The sequence below is a fragment of the Uloborus diversus genome, chromosome 6 (assembly GCF_026930045.1).
Source record: "Uloborus diversus isolate 005 chromosome 6, Udiv.v.3.1, whole genome shotgun sequence".
NCBI classification, from domain to species: Eukaryota; Metazoa; Arthropoda; class Arachnida; order Araneae; family Uloboridae; genus Uloborus; species Uloborus diversus.
This window is the reverse complement of record NC_072736.1, coordinates 170,312,582-170,329,251: the sequence shown is the minus strand read 5'-3', so window position 1 is coordinate 170,329,251 and position 16,670 is coordinate 170,312,582. Positions and strand designations below refer to the sequence as shown.

General features: G+C 37.7%; 1 long non-coding RNA gene across 1 annotated transcript; it reads right to left on the bottom strand.

The window, feature by feature from the left end:
* Window positions 1-204: 204 nt before the first annotated feature.
* Window positions 205-11,543, bottom strand: LOC129224710 (uncharacterized). The gene is made up of 3 exons (XR_008580710.1): window positions 11,528-11,543; window positions 6,364-6,567; window positions 205-550 (listed from the first exon to the last, which is right to left on the bottom strand). It is a non-coding gene; the product is annotated as an uncharacterized LOC129224710 (long non-coding RNA).
* Window positions 11,544-16,670: the final 5,127 nt, after the last annotated feature.

Below are 16,670 nucleotides of genomic sequence, written 5' to 3'. Positions count from 1 at the left end.
ATTTGGCATGACGGACACATATAACAAGACAAGTAATCCTGCCAATTTTTAGATTACAATTCTGCAAATTGTTCGAAATATAGGCCTGTAAAAAAAACTCAAAATGTGCGAGAAAAAAGAAAAGTGCTCTTATAAATTACTGTAAAATTATAAGTTTAAATTTAATATTACTACAATGAGTAAATTTAATAAGAGAGAAGCAGAATTCAGTTTATATTGTTGAGCTATCATTTAGCGCATACGACGCACAACACCAAAACATGCTTTTCTTTGTCAACTTGATTGCTGTCACGAATTAGAGCGAAATTCGGCACAAGAGGATTGTCCAGCGATGTCCTGATGTCCTTTTCAGCCTCTCTGTCCAAACAAACGAATTCAGTCGAGTTACTGTTGAGAGAACCGCTCATCAGCTGTCCTTCGTAGATGTACTCCCACCCTTCTGGACATTCTGTTCTTCCTGCGAACAACTCAGTCGAACCACGTGACCGAAGATGACAGGAAGCGCAGAATATGAGGGAATTCCCACTGCCGGGTGTCTTGTATGACATTTCTGGAAAATCAAGGTCGAAACTTTAATGTAAACTAGAAAGAAAAAAAATGATGACACGTCCCATGGGAGGTCAATGTGACTTCCCAAATATTTACAAATTCTGAAAATTTTGTTTGACGACTCGGCAGATTTGGAGGAAGTATTATAAAACTTCAATTGAAAAAAAAAAAGTGTTCTATCCGTTTGCAGATACAGTAAAACCTGTAAAGTTGACCACCTGTCTAAGTTGACCGCTATTTTCAGGAACAGATTTAAATCTTATGATATACAATAGGCGTCGCTTAATGTGATCACGGTTAATGTTATCATTCGCTTAATGTTATCAGAATCACGAAGTCCCGGAAACTAGTATGATAACACGCGTTAAAAAAGTCGGATATTGTAATCAGTGTCTTCGTTTATTGTTATCACTTTTTCATAAACTTTCAATTTTTTACCCGTTTTTGTTCCTCAATTAACAGAAATACATAGGCAAATCCTGACGAGACTAACTTTCTGTGTAGCATTTTGTGGTTTTCAATAGCAGTTCAAAATTTCTCTATGAATTTACCTACAGAAAGTTCGCCCCCAGTGACCACAGACTTCCCCTAAGATAACTTTCTTTTGCGTCTAAAAAAATTCAGTCGCTGGACATGTTGCAGGCATTGATGTAGGACATCCATTGTTGTCATTACTTTGTAAGCTGTAAAAGAATTGTGTCGAGATTGAAAACATAGCGAAGTTAAATTAAAATTTAAACAACAAACAAAACCATGCTGGAAAAGATAGAAAAGCTGAATGTGCTTTGAAACTGGTTTACGAATATCAGGGAAAACGGTCATATTTTACTTCATCTATTACTATGTGATTAAAAATTGCCTAATTTAGCTTTAACTTTTTACAGTTCAGATATTTCCGTTCTGTTAATTTAATAATTTATAATTCAAAACTGCGTTCGGTTGAGTCATTGTGATTTTAATTTGAGGTTGCCAAAATAAATACACCTTAATTAGAAAAAAATGATTATTTTGTGTCTCCTGGATTCTTTTCGGTTATTGTTATCAGTCGGTTATTGTTATCAAATTTTGTTTGTCCCAAAAGGATAACATTAAGCGGCGCCTACTGTAATTCAACCTCTATAAGTTGACCACCTGCTTAAGTTGACCACTAAATTAGTGCACCGTAAGTGGTCAACTTACACAGGGTTCACTGCATGGGACATTTTTAGGGATATATTTGCACTTTATTCTCAGACTAGTGGCACCCGCACGGCTTCGCCCGTAATAGAAAAATTAAAGGTCTTTTGGTTCGCTTGTATATTTACAAATAATGTATGGTGAATTTTCTCGCCAATTGGCTTGTACCGACGTTACGGTTCCACGCTATAATAATTTCGTATCTCGCCCATTGGCTTGTGCCCATGTTACGGTTCCACGTTATGATAATTTCGTAATTTATGATAGTTTTTTTTCTTAAAATTGGAATAAAAAAAGAACCACATCGAATTTTCGAAAAATCGCTTCGAGGTGCACACCCCCATGCTACATACTAACTTTGTGCCAAATTTCATGAAAATCGGCCGAACGGTTTAAGCGCTATGCGCGTCACAGACATCCTACAGACATCCTTCAGACATCCTACAGACATCCAGACATCCTCCGGACAGAGAGACTTTCAGCTTTATTATTAGTAACTAGTGACACCCGCACGGCTTCGCCCGCAATAGAAAAATCAAAAGGTCTTTTGGTTCGCCTGTATATTTACAAATAATGTATAGTGAATTTTCTCGCCAATTGGCTTGTACCGACGTTACAGTTCCACGTTATGATAATTTCGTATCTCGCCAATTGGCTTGTGCCCATGTTACGGTTCCACGTTACGATAATTTCGTAATTTATGATACTTTTTTTCTTAAAATTGCAATAAAAAAAGAACCACATCGAATTTTCGAAAAATCGCTTCGAGGTGCACACCCCCATGCTACATACTAACTTTGTGCCAAATTTCATGAAAATCGGCCGAACGGTTTAGGCGCTATGCGCGTCACAGACATCCTACGGACATCCAGACATCCTCCGGACAGAGAGACTTTCTGCTTTATTATTAGTAAAGAAGAAGTTCAAACTATGGCTTTTAATTGTGATAAATTCGAATATAAGGAACCATTATGTAATATGAATTATCAACTTTCTAAAAAGTTTTCTAACGCTTAAAAAATAGCAATTTACAAGTGATGCTGGTGTGACCGTACGGTCACACCCGAAGCTTTTGTAAATCATTATTTTTAAAGTCGAAATTTTGTTTTAAGGTGTCACAGTACCTTTCAAGCAATTTCTTTTAATTTATATAAATTTTATATTTCTTTGAAACCATAACATGCATATTTGTTTCGTAATCAATAATTTATTTTCAAAATGTAAAAATATTGCCTACTTTTTTTGAAAATTAAAAAAATTGAGAAAAATTTTAACTTTTTAAAATTCCTAAGGTTTTTTTTATTTTTGCACTAATTTAAAAAAAAGTTTTTTGCAAAACGATCACTATAATCATCTCTAAAAATCTGTGCATTCATTTGCTTATGAGTTCATTCGAAAATTTTCTGTGATTAATTATGTAAAAAATCAAAGTTTTTTTTTTTTAAATTGGTTTTTAAAGGTTTAACATGCTCTAAACATTAGAGCAATTTATAAAATGCTTATCCAATGCACAGTTTTGTCAAATAGGTTATCCCAATTGCAAAAAGTATTACTTTAAAGCTGTATCTTTAATAGAAAAAAATCCTTAGGGATTCTAATGACATGAAAACACAAAAAAACCATCATCGAGAAAAAGCAATTTGAAGTTTTTCTTTTGCATAAGAACACATAGGGAGCATGGCCTAAAACCACTCATAACTTTTTAAATATTTGAACTGAAGCATTGAAACTTTTCCCCTGCGTTCAGAATAGTTTTTGTTTTGAAATAAGCAATAAATTTTTTTTTTTGACCATTTCATCATTTTTGAGGTACTGTAACCCCTTAAGAAAGTTGATTATGATACATAATAGCTCCCTATATTCGAATACTGGTGTCCTTCATACAACATGTTTAATTCATACCGTGTATTATTGAAACCGTGTTATACGAGATTTTTTTAAAGAGGTTTTTTTTTAACAGTTTATTGAACAAAAATAAAATTGAATCTTGAAAAATTCGTTTTGCTGGCGTCCCTCGTATAACACGGTACTTGCACAGCACGGTTTCAATATTACACGCTACGAAATTTGCGACTATTACAACACGGATTCTATATTACATGGCACAAAACTTGAATTTAACGCTACAAGGTTTAGATATATAACGAATTTTAAAACATTGAATTAATTTTTGTTCAATAAACTGTTAAAAATATTTATGGAAACGTCTCGTATGACACGGTTTCGATACTACACGACATGAATTAATCGTGTCACCTGTATATCAAAACCGTGTAGTGTTAAAATCACTTAACGTTGAATCCCGGTTATCACAAATTTGCCATTTCAACTGCGCTTGCGCGCGGACTTAGCTTTTTGGGCTTTCTGTTTTAAGATTTCGTGTTGCTTGTTTATATTTAAGCTGAGCGAGAGTCCCACCAAATTAATGAATGCGATTAGAATATTTTCACAGCGACTTCGTGATATATTATATGAAACTACGGATATGAATAATTGATAATCTTAAGAGAAAAAATGACACTTCAATATTTATTAGTTTGGAAATATTTATTTAACATAAGTGTAAAACACGTTGTGTACTTCAAAAATGATTGGAATACTAGTACAGAAATCCGTCTTTTGCGGATATTTTACGTTAGGCGTAAACAGCTTAGTATTCTACATTTTTATTTAGGTTGAGGGTTCGGCTTTGTATTAGAAGTGATGCTGAAATTCTAGTACGCTCTTCTGAGGTTAAAAATTTGGTCCTGAAAAAGGACAGACGATTCAAACACCGAATCCATTAATAATTAAGACGCAAAATTCAATCTTTACCGAGGCCTAAAAACTAAATCAGAAAAAACTTTGTGATTTCTAATTTTTATCTCTTGCCATCTCATATTTATTACCAAATTTAAAATGTTTGTAATTAATTTAGCAAGAGTTTTGAAATCAGCAAAGTCCGCGCGCAAGCGCAGTTGAAATGGCAAATTTGTGATAACCGGGATTTAACGTCGAGTGTTAAAATCAAGTTTTGATCGAGTAATATCACAACCGTGCTGTACAAGTACCGATTTATACGAGTGACGCCTGTATATCACAATTAAACGCTAAAGTTTGAAACTCTGGTTAAAAAAATGGAAATATACGCCTAAAAATCTCTCATTTGTGCATATAGATTGAGCAAATGCTGCCTAATGCCTATGCTCATTAGATGCAGGCTTCTATGTGGGTATGATATTTTATCATTCGGTAAAATTTGGGACTTCATTAAACCCACCTTCCAAAAGTTTAAATTCGGGGCGCCCCTAAATTTGGCACACAAACTAAATGTGATCAGTATCACGTACCACGCTAACCTCTTGTTTATCCATAAGTGGACAACTCCAAGCTGGGCTGACGTGAAAGTAAAAGTGAAAAAAATGAAATTTAAAATATATATATATTCACACTGTAAAAACAATTCAGAAACGTTTCTAGAAATAACTAATGTGCCCAATTTCTTGCAATAACCAGAAACGTTTTCAGCGAAGAGTCGGTAACCTTTCTAAAAATATCCTTGAACCTTTCTGAAGAATTGGGAAATCTCCCCTGTTAAAGCTAGAACCCCTTGAAAAGGACAGGCCGACTTATCCGACATTTTGGTTCCAAGATAAGCTTTGGATCCAACCTCGTTTCTAGTATTTATAAATACATTATAATATTCGCTGGTTGCTATGTCGTAAAACAATTGATGTTAAGTTGAGTAAACTGTCACTTAAGATGAATCTAGAAGGATAACTTACTTCACAAATTCAACAAAAATGTGTCGGGAAAAGTTCACTGTAATAAACCTCATTTTCACACCTTATTTGTTTTTGATTTGTATTAACAATACCTTCTTCATTTACAGAATAAAATGCTCAAACGTCCATCCGGCAACACATCTGAAGCTTATAAGCACCAGTTTTCTGCAAGGAGGCTTTTGTACAATTACTAACTTTGTCCCCCGACAATTTCGGAACCAAAATGCCGGACGAGTCAGCTTCCAATTATTAATGGCCTTAGTGAAAGGCAGTCATGTCTCGGGAATCTTCAAGAAAATCGGGTAGGTGTTTAATTACAACTTTCCTGATCAACCAAGAAAGCTCCAGAGGCATTAAAGCAACCACGGCCAAAACTGAGAGAGAATGGCAAGAAAGAGCAAAGCATCTCCTTCGCCTTGCAAAGCAGCTGCACTCCAGTGAATTATTAGCTCTCATTGGGAGCTTAGTCAATCTGGACGAATCGTAGTCGAACTAAAGCCGATACACTTAATAAGCACTCAGTCAATCTTTAAACTGGTGGCTAAAAGTTTTTTTTTTACACCAATGAAAAGTGTGCATTCGTGCAACTTGTAGCAGGAAACTTTTTTGCCAAGATACTTAATTGTACGGAGAAATAGATGCAAATCTGTAAAAACCCGAAATGTTCCACTGAAATAATTAGTAACGTTTCGGAATTTTTGCACGGTTGCATCCGTCATGCTAGAAAACGATTTTTAGACTACATTTTCATTCACCTTTAATGTTTCGTTTCCATTTCAATATTGGATCGTCGCGAAAGATTTACATTTTATATTTCTTGGAAAACAACAGTTTTTTTTTTTTTTTTTTTTTTTTTGACGCAACGAAATCTTACCTTGCAAAATCACAGAGTCTTTTGCGCTCTTCATTTGTGCTTCAAGACTTTGATTAATTGATAAACACAGAAGTCCGGCTCCTCCTCCATATGTATGGGATCCAAACGCTGTCCCATTGTTCACAGTTTCAGAAAATTTTGAGCAATTTTTCTTGCCCCAGTGAATGTAAGTGGCTCCATTGCCTTTTGCTCTTCTCCACTCACCTATTGGAATTAATGAACTTAAAAACTGAAAACAATGCGTTGATTTTTAACAGTTTCTGTACATATTAAAAAAAAGGAACGTCAAAGAATTTGTGAAAGGGAGTCTGGGCGGGTCTGCGCCCAGGAGACCCTACAGCCCTTACAGTCTTGAAATATGGCACACAATTGATTCGAGTTCTGGGGGGTTTGCACCTGGGGTTTTTTAGTTTACGTTTCGAATTAGTTTTTTTTTTGTAATTAATTTTTTAAGTTAAAATTTCACGTAAATTGCCTATTAAAGGGATGAAAGATTTACCACACCCCTTAATATTCTAAGCCGTTCGAAAGAGATTTTTTCCGAGTCAGATAAAGTTTATTTCAACTTTCTCAACTCGCAAATCCAGAACTCGAATGCGCTACCTTGCAGTCATTAACAATACTATAATACTGTGAAATCCCGTTACAACGAACTTCAAGGGACCGCAAATTTCGTTCGTTGTATCGGGAATTTCGTTATAATGGAATTCAATCTACATACTAGAAATTTAATCGTTACTGAAATTTTATTTCGTTGAAACGGAAATTTCGTTGTATTGATATTCGTTGTAACGGAATTTCACTGTACTATCGAAAAAGGTAAAACATTCCATTCCACGTGTTTCCTTTGGTTATAATTACAGACTTTAGACAATTTGTGGTGTAATGTGATTTCAGAAGAAAAGAAAAGAAAGCTTCCTACAACACGATAAAAAATTACTGTCATTCACTAAGCTTCAAAGCAAGTTATAAGTTACGGCATTTGTTTGTTGTACTGTCTGACCACGGATTGTATGGAAAGACAAACATCCGTTTTACAGCCTGAAATGGACGAATCTATTATTTTTTTTTTACCAATGTCGGCTTTTGTAGAAGCAGAATCTCATTCAAATGAGCGGAATACGCGCATCAAATTTTAACTTTTCCTCCTTATTCCCATAGATTCGTCTTATCTGGACGTTCGAAAATTCCATGCAATCCGTGGTTGGACAGTACCTTTTTCGTCCGCCATTAGGCAGTGGCTGCAACGCCCCCTATAGTTTATTGGAGTTGCGAATTAATTAGAACAGCATATATAAGGGTTTCTATTTGAACGGGAAATTCTAGGCTATCTCAATTCAAGCCCTTAGCTGAAGAGCAAAATATAGTACTAGAGACCACGAATTTGAAAGCGACTTCTCAAACGTACAAAACTGCTGTTTCGCCGCAATGCTCAGGAGCCCCTTAGTCCTTAAGGCTAAGCCAGTCTGTGCAAGTTATTTTGAAACTCGGGGAAGGGGTGCTTTTTGTTCCAAACTGAACTCGTAACGCGTTTTTAATCTGATTCTTTCTAATTGACGATTTACATCTTTGCGAATCAAATGAGATTGCGAAGCAATCATTGGGAGTTGGTGAGCGTCAGCGAGCAGGGGGCGCAGTCAGAAAAAAAAAAGTTCAGTTCAGAAAAAAAAGGCACAGACGATCTTTAGCGCATTTTTAAAAATGATTTCGGAGCCATTTTTTCAAAGATTAAAATGTTGAGAATTTTTTTTTTTTTTAATTTTCTGTCTGACAACCTTATTTCTGAGCTAAAGGTGTGTATCGAACTTTCCATGATATAAGTTATTTTCGCAACATTTCTAGAGGTATCACTTGCTGTTCCTGTTCCTTAACTTTCAATAAATTCCCCTCTTCCATCAATCGTAGTTGGTTTACATTTGGAAAGAGTTCTTTTCAGCAGACCAACGTCATAATTATCCATAAGAGAATGGACTATTTTGCGTTACCCATAATAACTGGGGTGCCCACCCCCTCTAAGAGCTAGGGCGCACCCCCTTAAATATCGCGAAGACACTCCAAAAGCAAGAGCTCCCCCCCCCCCCCAAATGAAAAAAATACTCGCCAAAACACCCTCTCCCCTAAAAATTTCAATGGCGCAGTCCGCGCCATTCTAGGTGGGCACCCCTGCATAATAGTATATCAAGCGACTTTGCAGGGATATATTCAGGGCCGGATTTGGAAGTGTGGAGGCCCCGGGGCAACGAAGGAGTGGAGGCCCCTAATCAGGGTTCGAAAAGATCATCATATTTTCAAAAATATCCGATATATATCCGAATATTTTTATGTATATGTATATATCCGATATTTTCGACCTGTGAAAGTTAGGATATTTTGTAAAAGTTTTATTGTGGGGGCTCCTTTGTTGTGGAGGCCCCGGGACAGTAGCCCCGCCTGCCCTCCCCTAAATCCGGCCCTGGATATATTGAAAAGGTTGAGGAGAGAGTAGCAGAGTGGAAAAATTTTCATTTCTTTCGCAGTAATTTCTTAAATTGTAGTTTTAAAGAAATTTTAACTGAAGAACATGATTGTAGAACTTTTAAACTTTCACTGCAATTTTTTTTCATAATTTTTCCTCAATATATTCCTTAAAAAAAAAAAAAGATGAATTACAAACGACTCTCAAGTTGTCCTCTTTTCCTCACAGAGAGGCAATCATTTAGGTTAAGCCATGCTTTATCAAAGGTTATACGACGCATTTTCATTTATCTCCTGCTAAGTAGGGTAACGGCACCAGTCACAGATATGCTTAAGACATCGCTCTCAGGTTAACTCAATTTCTGAGCCTTTTAATTTATTTCGACCCCCCCACACTGTAAAAAATTGTCTGTAACCTTGCTCGATAAAATGGGTGGCAGTTTTGCTGCCTCCACTGCGCTGGAGTAACTTAACTGATGTAACTGGTGTAACTTGTGGAAGTTACACCTTGGTAATGTAACTATACACTGTTAAAAATTCACGAAGATTTTCTGGTAGTTGTTGCTGTAAAATGGCGGACTTACAGCATCGTTGATTTTTACGGTAATTTATACCGGAGAAATAAGCGATCCCGGCGCCAATTGGTTGCTGTGGCCTACCGAGAAAACCGTAAAATTTTGCAGTAACATTTGATTTTTACGGTAATAGTTACTGGCAACATGGATGCCAGCAACAATTACCGTAAATTTTCCGGAAAATTTTTAACAGTGTAGCGTAACGTCTCACTCATTTCTGCGTAAGGTTTCATCAGTATTTTCTGTATGCTTACAGAGAAATTGCTTGAAAAGTCACACATTAGTGAAAATGAAGCTTTCATCTAGCTTTTTTGAACGATTTTTCAAGTTCATGCGTTTTATCAACCAACATACACTAATTATTTATTTCTTTAAATGTACAAACAAGACGTTTTTATTGTACTAATAAAGGAAATGGCCAGAGTGGTGTCCGAACACACGACGCGAGTATCATAGAAAAGGCCGCTTTTATTGCTCGGCTACCGAGGACGGTTAGCATTGAGCTAATAAGAGTTTACCTGCTCTGCGCCGAGTCTGATCTCATGCGCTTTGAGTTCTACTGAAACCATAGTGCAAGGTTCCTCCAACAGTTTGAGTTTTTAAAACAACGATGCTACACACTTCAGAATTCGTGTAACATTACACCCATTACTACTCGTAACGAAACAAATTTTTTTTTTACTGTGCAGTAACAGACACAAAAAAATCTGATGATGCTCAGTTACAGACAGGATGAGGAAAGGATGAGTAATTGACTAACTTCCCCTTTTCTCTTCAAAATGTGCAAAGATTCCTTATTTTAAGAACTAAACACTCGTTAAACTCAAATGAACATGGAACACCGGCAGACCTCGTGGTAGCTGTTCATAACCTTCCACCACTGCCTTGTAAATACCGATTTCCTCATAAAATTCACTCTGATAACACTAGATGTCTTTACCGTATTCCTGGGCCACAGCAACATCAGTTTTACCAGCCCGAAAAGCTTATTATTTAAATCCAAACGTATGACTGTCTGTTACTGGACCCTTGCCTGTTACAGGTGACCTTACCCTAATTTTCGTACTCTGCAACATGTTTTGCGTTGAGCCACATGCCTCGGCAAAAGAAGGTGTACATTAATTCCGTTAGCCTTTTTACGTAGTAATCTTAATTTATTCACTGTTGCTAGGAAGAAATACAGGGTGTTTCAAAATGAATAGCGGAGTTTTAACATGTTATAATATTTATTACACCAAACTTACAGCCACAAGTGATATATCAAATGAAAGAGAAACTCAAACAGTTTTTTTGTTTGTTGGCATCAGTGCGCATGCGCGTGGAATGTTTCTGCTGCAATCCGCCTTCTTATCTGGATACTTTACAGCTATGGCTCTTCCCTCAACTGACACAAGATGAACCAGGAAACTTCATCTTTCAGCAAGATGGTGCGCCGCCTCACTGGCATAATGAGGTACGCGATTGGCTTAACCTAACTGTACCCGACCGCTGGATTGGCCGTAATGACAGGGCTTGTTTCCCATGGCCTCCACGGTCACCCGACCTAACGCCGTGTGATTTCTATCTTTGGGGGGTTTATTAAGGACCGTGTGTATGTGCCTCCACTGCCAGCCGACCTTCCCGAATTAAGGAACAGGATTGAAACAGCTGTTGCAGCAATTACTAATGAGACACTCATCAAAGTTTGGAAAGAACTCGCATATCGTCTTGACGTGTGCCGAGTGACGAATGGTGCTCGCATTGAACACTTATAGGATATTATGTAAAACTGTTTGAGTTCCTCTTTCATTTGATATATCACTTGTGGCTGTAAGTTTGGTGTAAGAAATATTATAACATGTTAAAACCCTGCTATTCATTTTGAAACACCCTGTATTTAAAGAGCTTGCCATTAGCTTCTATGTCCGTCGGTAGACGTTCTCTTTTTTCCACGTATTTCAGAATCAAATGGCATTGATTTCGAAAAGAAGGCAACACTATGATCAAAAACGTGTTACGCGTTTGAAAATCATTTTTATCGCTTCAAAGAAATTTTAGAAAAAGAGTAAGTTTTCTACAAAGTGGTTATTGTAAATAATTAAAGTTCTGTTTATTCTGTACAATTTCACCAAAAATATAAAACAGTATTTACTTACTTCCTTGGTCTTTTGCCTAAAAAAGAAGAAAATAATCTTAAGTCAAATACTTTTAGCTTTGTTACGCGTCTTAATTTTAAATTCAAACACATAGTTTAATTTGAAATAGTTAAGAAAGAATAGTTTCAATTAGGGGAAAAAACACTGGGTACGTATATTCAGGTCTTTGCTTTGGAAGTAATGCTTAATTAATTCTATATTTTTAAATTAAGATTAGAGTAATATTTCAAATTTATTACATCATCATTTCATGTTGCATATGCGGGTTTACGTCACCATGTAGTTAGTTTGCATGCCGTGCTCGTAAAAAATAGAAAAGAAAAGAAACGTTAAAATGATGTGTAGCAGTGAGTTGTCTGATTAAATATTATTTTTCAAAAACATTGATATTGTGCTGCGGTAAATACAGGGTGTCCTGAAAAAGACTGACTGTTTTTAAAAATTTATAACAGGAAAACGGTAAATGATAAAAAAAATAATTCTTGCAGAAAATTCATGTGTGGGGGGAGGGGAGGGGGGTCGTAAATTTATTCCCCCTGAGTTCCAAATTTTAGTTGAAATTTTTTCCAATAGATGGCGCTGCAGGCAGTAAGCCCGTAAATCAGAAATAAAAAATAGAAAATTACATCATAATTTTTCGAAAATAATGAACAAAAGAACACAACAATATTTTCAAACAATCGTCGGCTGTAATCATATGTCGCAATCGGAAGAAAAATCGGTGAATTTCAATTCTTCTTTTTTTGTGCAGCGCCATCTATTGAAACATTTTTGAACTAAAATTTGGAACTCTGAGGGAAAAAATTTAGGGCCCACCACATGAATTTTCTGCAAGAATTTGTTTTTTATCATTAACCGTTCTCCTGTTATAAATTTTTGAAAACAGTCAGTCTTTTTCAGGACATCCTGCATAAAACAAATATTTTCTTAGCATTAAGAAAATTGTTAGCAGTTTCATGTCCTTTCTATTGCAAGAAAAAATTGAAACGTCTCAGATAATTTTCGCGCAACGTCCCGGGGTTTTACGGGTTTCCACCAGTTTCCTGTAAAAAACAGGTATTTCTGCGAGAACGTTTCCTAAACTGCTGCAAGTTCCATGAATGCAGATTTCTCACTGTTGTGAAAAACATTTTTAGCTACCAGCATGAAAATATGTTCAGCTTCTTTATCAGATTTTTCGTCTTCAGCTCAGCTACGGCTCTTATGAATTGACTGAGCCCCAAGCAAAGGCGGAAGCTTCAGCTCAGCTACGGCCCTTACAGATGGACTGAACTCCAAGCGAAGACGGAAGCTACAACTCTCCCAGATTGACCGAGCACCAAGTAAAGGCGGAGTGCAGTCTCTGGTTATTGTAGCTATCCAAAAATTACAGGCAAATATGAGGTTTGGTATTTGCTTGCGATTCTGCGTTAAATTCGGTCGTAGTTTAGTAGCTTTTTTATTCCAGAAACGTTGTTCACTTTGTCGGAAATGTTTCTGAACTCTTTAGGAAGGTTGCTGACTTTTAGCGGACGTTCCTGTTATTTGCCAGACATGTTACTGGTAGAAATCTGTCATATTACTGCCCAATGCTTTCCAGGAACGTTTTGGAATTTTTTTACAGAGTGTCCTGGTATAGAAGCTCGGGTTGCACTGTTTTTGGCCACAACTATCTTTTACCTGAAATATCTCGGTCGTACATATGAGAGGTTAATTATATTGCGATTTAAAGATAGATATCACGATTAAAAGGAAAAAAAACAATAACGACTAAAATTTCTAGTTATGGGGCTAAGTATTTCTTTGAAACAATTTATATTTTTGACCTTTATTAATTTATAGAGAATATATGTCTTACAATGTCTTTCCTGAGTGTTAAATATTTCTTGTAATATGTTCCAGGAAGATTTTCTCCGTACGCATCCTTGGCGGGATTTAGTTGTTCAATGCTTTTCGTCATATCCAAGTCACCAATAACAGCAGAGAAAATGCGAATCTTTTGTTCCACTTGTTGGTAAAATTCTCCCAGCTGTAAAAATATTGCACAAACATTAACAAAGAACTTTACAAAGATAAACAATAAACGTATAAAATCGCCTTAGCCTGTATTTTGTCAGAGTTGAAGTCATTACGTCACAAATGAAAAAATACACTCATGTTTGAGAAAATTGCAGCAACATCAAGGACTCATTGGGAAGGAATACAATTTATTGCACATAGTACTCTTAGTGCTACAAATAAACCGTCAAAATTAAAAAAAAAATTAATTTGAATTTTGACATCTTGAATTCAAATTATGTTTTTCGCAATCACGTGTTTTTTTGCGTGTGTGCAGGCATGTGTGTGTGTGTGTGGGTATGCGTGTATGTAGGCGTCTGTGCAGGCATGTGTGTGCGTATATATGTGTATGTGTGTGGGTATGTGTGTGTATGTGAGTGTGAGTGTGTAGGTGCGTGTGTTTGTGTCTGTGTGCAGGCGTGTAAGTGTGTGTAGGTGTGTGTTTGTGTCTGTGTGCAGGCATGAGTGTGTGGGTATGTGTGTGGGGGTATGTGTGTATGTGTGGGTATGTGTGTGTGTGTGTGTATGCATGCGTGTGTGTGTAGGATATGGACGCAACCTGAAGACTGTTTTCGCTAGAGAAGCAGCATCGTGAGGCCGGTCGACGGCGGTGCTAGCAGAGGGAGGCGGTGGGAAAATAAAATCAGCGTAACGCCAAAAACAGTCAAGTGAGAACAATAAGCAATCGTGATTGCTCAAAAAAAAAAAAAAAAGAATTTGAATTCTGTAATTTTGAATGCAAATGATGTTTTTCGCAATCACGAGCTGCGACAGGACCCTACTCATCGGAGTTATTGTTTCCAGAAACGGCTCCTGTCCCCCCAAGCCTGCCCCTCCTCTTGGGCGGTTACGTGTGTATAATTGTGTATGTGTAGGCTTAATGCACGTTAGCGTGTATGTGTGTGAGTGTGTATGTGTATGAGCGTGCGTGTGTGTAGGATATGGACGCCACCGACCAGTAGGAGCGGATTCCGGGGGACATTGGCTCAGGATCGGAGGAGCCGCGCCTGCAGAGGACGGTGGGGTTGAAAAAGGAAACGGTACGTCAAGGACGGTCAAATGAAAACAATTAGAAATCGTGATTGCTCAATAATAGGCGTAAATTAATATCGGGTGCAGCTACCCCAAGCAGCTTTGAGAGCCTGTACACATTTCAGCATCGAATCATAAAGGTGCTGCATGTCACTCTGGGGAATAGTATCCCATATGGCTTCAATCTGTCACTAATGTTCATCCGTACCCATTGCCGGACGAGACACATGGGCGAGTCTCCGACCAACGAAATCCCAGGCATGCTCGATAGGCGACACATCCGGAGAACGGGTAGGGCGAGGAAGTAGAGTAATTTGTAGGGCACCGAAAAACGCTTGTACGTTACGTGCAACAGTGGACTGGCTTTGTTTTGTTGAAACAGTGTACCAGGAATACTCTGAAGAAAGGTTGGTAACTCCGGTTCACAACATCCCTAATGCAGAGCTCGCTATTGAAGTTACCCGTAGTTTGGGGTAGATGGGATCGCTCTCGATATCCAATAGCGTCCCAGATCATGACGCCTGGTGTTATGCCATTATGACGGCTGGTTACATACTCTGGGAGGTAGCGATCCCCTTTGTAACGTCTGACGCATACACGTCAATCGTTATAGTGCAGATTAAATCTGGACTCATCCGAGAAGACGACCTGTTGTCAGTTCACATGCCACTGGGCGTGTTGGTGGTTCCCTTGAAGCCGGAGGTGACGATGGTTGAGGGTGAAAGGAATCCAGTACAGGGGAATCCTTTCATGCAGGGCCCTGGTGAGCAGAGGTCGACGAACCGTCGACGAAACGTCGACATGGATGCACCAAGTCCTAGTGTGACACCTGTAGCCGTACTACAACGTTGTGCCAGCATACGAAAGGACGCTGTACGATTCGTCACAGCTAGGCGGGTGGGGCGTCGATCGTCCCGTGGCTTCGTTGAGTTTCGTTTGCCGGTGTCAGCCCTTCGACTAATTTCATTATTCTCTGTTCATCTTTTACACATACGCATCACCAGTTGAGGCATTACGCCCCGTGCGGCCAATGATTTCTCTATACGTAAGTCCATCCTCAGGTATGGCAATCATGCGGCCTCTTACGAACTTCGTTACTTGTTCGTATGACGCTCTGCGTTTTGGGTGAGGTATATTGAGAACTAGAGAAACCTCTACTATCGGTAGAAGATCATACATTGATTTCGAAGAACCATTACAGTCTTTTATGTACAGAATCTACACCGCTGTTTCGATTGCGTTTCTGGATCCACACATGCGCTACACTGTAAAAAAATTCCGAAACGTTACTGAGTATTTCTGTGAACGTTTCGGGATTTCAATGGTTTTTATACACTTCCTGGAAGCATCAAGTATCATTGTCAAAACGTTTCCTGAATTACTACAATTTGCATGAATGCAGATTTCTCCCGGTTGTGAAAAATATTTTTAGCTCCCAGTTCAAAGATTAACTGAGCGTATTTATAAAGTGTATCGGTTTCAGCTCGATTATGGCCTGTCCATGCTGATAAATCGCCCAAAGGGAGCAAATAGGTATGGACGGCGTTGCAGGCGGGTACAATTCTCGATACTTGCTTGCAATTCTGGCTTGGCTTTGGCCGTGTTTGCAGTATTGCTTGTGAAACTTTCTTAATAAATCAAGAAAGTGCAAAGCTATTATAAGCTTTGTTTCAGAAACACAATTGACTTCAAACGGGATGATTTCTGAATTTTTTAGGAGGCTTCCGGTATAATTTCAGGAAGGTTACTGAATTTTAGCGGATAACGTTCCTGGTTTTTGCAAGATATGTTACTCGCAGAAATTGGGCACATCAGCTGCCCATTATTTTCCAGGATTGTTTCTGAATCGTTTTTACAGTGTACGTCTCTGTAATTCTAATCACTTGCATATCTTATCCTGCTATACATTTCTTGTGAATTTCAGTTATTCATAATTCCTTTTTGGTGTCGCTATTTTCACAAACATGAGTGTAGTTCTATCTCTTGTCTTATAGAGTAAAATTCTTCTTCGTGGCTACCGCTAATTTACAATGAACATGAAGCTAATAACAATAGTAACTATAACTGAATAGTA